Below are 6,000 nucleotides of genomic sequence, written 5' to 3' on the forward strand. Positions count from 1 at the left end.
GGCTTGTGGCTTGATTTGCTGGCTACTAGAGCACTAGAGATCCTCTCGTCTCTGCCTGTCCAGGGCTGAGGTGACAAGCACCTTTCCTATTCCTACCTTTTTCTCATGGCTGCTGGGCATCAAACTCAACTCTTTTTGCTTGCATGACAAACACTTTATTGGCTGACCCAACCTTCCAGCTCCAAAAGACCTTTTTTTTGATATTACCTTTGCTCCTTTTGTCAATGGTCAGTTGATTATATTTATGTGAGTTCATTCTGGCCTTTCTCTTTGTTTCTTTGATCTCTATACCTGTATTTTGTTTTGCCAGTACCACACTGTTTACATAACTGTTGCTTTAAAGTGAGTCTCCAGGTTCCTCTTTCATTTTTCATTGGCTATTTTAGGCTTTTGCTTCTCCGTATAAACTTAGAGTCTTTTCATTGCCACCTACAAAATAATTTGCCTGGATCCTGATTGGAATTACACTGAACATCTAGATCAAGTTGGAAACACTGGAAATGCAAATGTGAAGTGATACTGAATGAAGCAAGCATCAGCATTTGCACATCTAGTTAATTTACATTTTAAGTAAACACGGACAAATCCGCTTCATATCCGTTTGAAAATCGAAGACAGTCTTTGACAGCCCTGATGATGGCAGGAACCAACAAGATAGCAAGATGAACTTCCCATCACCAGCAGAGGATCTGGGCACATCACCTCCCTCCGGTTCGGGCTCTGTTCTCTTCTGGTGAGGTTCTTCCCAGGAGAGACAAGTGATCTTGTCGAGTCATACCACCCAGGTGCCGGTTATCTCCATTTAAAAAGATCTGGACTAAATAATCAATAAGATTCCCACCATATTAAACGCTGTTTCCTCGGCTGCGGATTGATGACAATGTTCTAATGGTACCCAATACAAGCCATCATTGGATTACATAAAGGGACAGGTGCAAGGCACACACCACAGTGCTAATGCAGACCAAACACTCAATCGATGAATCTACTCAAGGAATCAACCAACGAAACTACCATTAACCTTTCCGACGCTATAAAGAAGCTAGCAACAGGGAACTTTCTTCATATTAATTTTTTTCCATATCTCAGAATTCTATTACTTTATAAATTACTAACCAGGACTGGCCTTTTCTCTTAATGGGTCTTAACACTCCCTTTTTATCCCAGACAGATTACATTGACTCTTTCACAGACCTTGTTATGCCCTGTTTTGTGTATCTTCTTGAAGAAACTCTCAAGATTCAAGCCTTCTCTTGTTAAGATTTGCTTTGATTTTTTTTGTGATGGGTGGTTTGCTTGTACGTATGTTTTATGTACCATGTGTATGAATTGTCCGCCGAGGACAGAAGAGGGTGTTGGAACCCATGTAACTAGAGTTATAAACCATTCATTGCAAGTCACTAGGACTCAAACCTCGATCCTTTGCAAGTGCAGTGGGTGCTCCTCACTGTTGAGCCATCTCTCCAGTCCAAACATGGAGGCCTTCTTGCTCAGTCCTTGCTTTGCATACCCTTTGAGAATTCTTAGCCATTCCAGGGCTCACACTACATTCTGTAAAGCTTTACTCCTCTCATAAATGCCATTTCTCACAGTGTGATCATAGTTCCAGGACCCCCACTTGCAAATGGTTTGCTATCATTTTGCCGTACCTAGAGCACAATCCACCGTTTTACCTAAAATTGATGCCTCCTTCGAACATCTCATTTGCTGTCAATAAATTTTTTTTATCATTTACACAACACTTTTGTACTGACATCCTACATTACAGTGACTACATTACAAAAAATTCTGATTAATGGGAAATTTTCAGGTAATTCCACTTGGCCCACCCATTACTATGATATTTGTTTTCTTTCCAACTTTTCTCACAACATGTGTTAGGCGCCAGTCTAATCATGGTGCCCAATTGGAATTGGAGCTTGCCTGTGGTCCCGAGTTTTCCATGAGGGTCTTCCTTGTGGAAAGCCTTCTTAGTCGATTATCATGTTACCATCCTGTTTCTAGTAACTACCATCGATCGGCATGCTGAACTGACTCCAGTCATGTTCCAGCACTGACTTACATGTCTTTCACAATGTTCTTTCAGGAATACCCGGGGATTCTTTGTGCACTAAAAATGAAGTCCAGGCTTCTTATCAAGCACCAGAGGCCATTTTCAGGCAGGAGCCTCTTCTTTCCCACCTTCTCTCTTATTTCAGAGACTTGTTTCAATGCAAGATAAACCACTAATAACTTTCTGTCCACAAAATCAAGATGGTAATTTCCTCACTATCTCTCTTCACAACAGTCTACCTGCCGCTAATGCCCACTTCCCCTTCTACCCGTTGTGGTTACTCTGCCCGTGTGTGTGTGTGTGTGTGTGTGTGTGTGTGTGTGTACTGTCCTGCACTTTCCTAGTGGCTCATAATGAATGGTCTGAAACTCTAGTTACAGGGATTTCAACACACGCTTCTGTCTTCCTCCACAGACAATTCATGCATGTGGTACATAAACATATATACAAGCAAACCACACGCACACACACACACACACACACACACACACACACACATGCACACACATGTGTTTGTAATTTATTTAACTGCATTTACGTGTTTGTTTATCTTGTTAGGGCATGCACATGCACACACGTGCGTGCATGCTCACACAAACACATAGAAGCCAAAGGCTAATTTTGTTGATAAAATTCTCTTCTACTATATGGGTCCTAGGGATTGAACTCAGGTCACCAGACTTAGCAGTAAGACTTTTTAACTACTAAGCCATCCCACAGCCCCTCTGGTATCTTTTTAATGATTTCCACTTGTAAGCACTTACTTAACAACCTCCAGGATTATATCTTGTTCCTCAGTGCATCCTCAAAGCTCAACACAAAGAGTACACTCAATCCATACTTGCTCATAATGAACAAGTTAGTTAACACAGCTGCACTACCTTCTGTGACAAGCAGGAAGCCTTATGAGAAACATCAGGGAGAAAAGCCACTACAGGTCTCCTTAAACGCTGTCAAAAGTCCCAAGAGAGTTACAAAAATTTTACTTGCGTGGAAGAGACAAGATCAGTGGAAGCGAGGAGAAAGGAAGGAAGGGAGGGAGGGAGAGGAAAAACAAGGGATAGAGAAGGGAGGGGAAAGAAGGAGAAGAAAAAGAGAATGGAGAAAGGAAAGAAAAGAAGCAAGAAGCAGCAAGGGTCATTGAACAGTTTCACACGCTGTAGTTCCCTATACTGCGGCCCAGAGAACTGGGAAGCAGCCTAAAGCTGTAAGATCTCTGTCAAAACCATGTTTTCAGGCCTCAGCTTCTAAAAGTAAAAGGTCCTGAAATAAGACCGCAGGCTTTTCCAGTGCCCTTGAGAGTCTCCAAAACCCAAAGCGTGAAGAAGACTCAAAGCTTGGGCTCCCAGCTGGGATCGCCTGGGATGCAACTTTAACTCTATGAAGAATTGCTTGCTTGACCACAGTCAGGTTCCCCAGCTTTCCTACGCTTTATTTTCTCCTGCTTTGGAAGAGGACCGAGTGGCTTCGGAATCTTAGAATGTAATTACCAACCAGCTCTCTTCTTCAAAATCTTGGGTTTGTAGCATGTTTCTGTTTGCTTGTTTTTGAGAGAAGGTCCCTCTATGTAGCCTTGGCTGGCCCAGAACTCACAGGGTCAAAAAGGCTGACCTCAAACTCATAAAGATCTTCCTGCCTTTTCCTCCCAAAGGCTGGAGCTAAAGGTGTGTGCCACCACACCTGACTTATAGCATACATTGATTCCTATGATGTAACTATTCCTAGAGTAACGGATTTCCAACTACATCAGGCTCACAAAATTCCTGGAAACCTAGCAGTTGGCTTCTACAGGTTCCTCACTAACAGGGTGGCTATGAAGCCGAAATGAATTAATTAATGCACATGAAGTACTTAGAACTTGCCCTGGCATACAATGTGCTTGGTTTGATGACTATTAGCTATTTTGGGCTTACCATTTTAGTTTGCCCTCTTCTATGGAAATGGGGGATTGAAATAGTATATTGCAAAAAAGCAGTTGCCTTGAATTTAGTTCAAGCCAGCCTCCTCTTAATCACATGCCTCGTGTTCCTGACTGCCAAGCAGCACCATTGACTTACTTGATTTCCTTTCCTTTTCCTTAATTCATCTTTTTGGAGCATTCTAAGAATCAGAAGACTGGCTTAAAGCCACACACCAGGAAAGAAAAGGGTTTGCAAAAAAAAAAAAATATGGCTAATCCCAAATGAATCATTTTTCCTGAATAACCATTTTAAGAAATGCTTAAGAATTAACTCAACTAGCTGGGGAAGTTTATTTGGGTATGATAACACATTGCCCATTTTGAAAGGAAATATGAATTGTATTCCACCTAGCCTTATTTCAAAATAATTTTACTCCCTGATATTCTTCCTGACACAAAATAAATAAGAATTTTTATTAAAAAGAATCCCCAAATATATTACTGTGAGCAATATGACTTTCTGCCTTTTGATTCCTGTGAGTATTTCTATGACTCCACCAATAAAATATCTGCTTACGAATATCACTTACTGGCGATTGCATCAGAACTAATAGTTATGCAATAAATATTTGCTACCTGTAGACAACATGGCAGTTTTTGATCCTTCAGCCGAAACTTGGCCAGCTGACAGCTCTATTCATCACTGGGAGCCCCAGACTCAGTCATTTTTTTTCTGCAAAATACTTGGCCTTCTCTCCCTTACCTGTTCTGTGCAGCCTTCCTCCTACACCCTCCCAAGTTCTTTTCTGCTTCTTTCGCTCACAATTGGGTCATCATTTTGCCCAGGCGGTTTTTGTTGTCTTCTCAGTCCCTTCCTGAGTTGTCCATTTCCTCCTGTTCCAATGACATAACTGGTTACTCCTCTCCCGAATACCATACTTCACTGCCCCCTCAGACATCGGGGAAATGTCAGATTATGAACTTTACTGTTGACACAATGCGGGAGGTGGTGAGAAGCCAGGGCTGTCATCGCATGAAAGTGTCTGCTTGAATCCTCTACATTTAGAGAACATAGAAATGTCTCCCCATGCTTTGCCTGTCATTGCCACCCATCCCTTGCCTCAGGTCCTGGGGGCCATCCTGCTGTTCTCTGACTCTGCGGCTTTGATTGTCCTAGATAGCACAAATGGAACCACACGCTGTCTGCCTTTGGGACTGGCTTGTTGCTGTTAGCATGATGAGATCGTGTTTCTTGTATGTTGTAGAATGGGATAGAATGTCCTTCCCTTGAATGACTGAACTCTACTGTATTGCCTGAACACATCATCTTATTTATTCATTTGTCCATCAGTATACAGGAAAGACGTCCATGTTTTGGCTACTGTTATAATGCCGCGAAGGATGTGTGTGTACAGAGCTCTGCTCTAGCCCTCATTTTCAGTACTTTGGGAAGATCTCAAGAAGCAGATTGTTGGATCATATGGTAAATCTATTTTAAAATCTTTTATAATTTAAATTTTTGCATTTATTGATTTATATGTCTGCATGTACATGTGTGTGCTTGCATGTGTGTTTTGTATATGTGAAAGTAGAAAAGAATGGTTCACAGGATTTAGTTCTCCCCCTCTCCCATGTGGGTTTCAGGGATCAAACTAAGGTCATGAGATGTTTCTCACTAAACTATCTCTCCAGTCCCCTAGTTCCAATTTTTAAGGAACTGTCATAATAAATTCCACAGTGGCAGGGCCGCTTTGCATTCCCATCAGCAGGGCACGAAGGCTTTTGAGAGAATCTCTCTTGGAGTACAAGGACAGACATTATCATTTCCAACTTCTCCACATCCTCGCGAGCATCATCATCATCATCATTGTTTCTTCTTTCTTTCTTTCTTTCTTTCTTTCTTTCTTTCTTTCTTTCTTTCTTTCTTCCTTCCTTCCTTCCTTCCTTTCCTTCCTCCTTCCCCCTCTCTCTCTCTCTCTTTCTTTCTTTCTTTTAAAAATAGAATCCAGTTGTTCAAATTTGTTTCTCTTTTGCTGTGATAAAACAC

The sequence above is a fragment of the Myodes glareolus genome, chromosome 7 (genome assembly GCF_982192425.1).
Source record: "Myodes glareolus chromosome 7, mMyoGla1.1, whole genome shotgun sequence".
NCBI lineage: Eukaryota > Metazoa > Chordata > Mammalia > Rodentia > Cricetidae > Myodes > Myodes glareolus.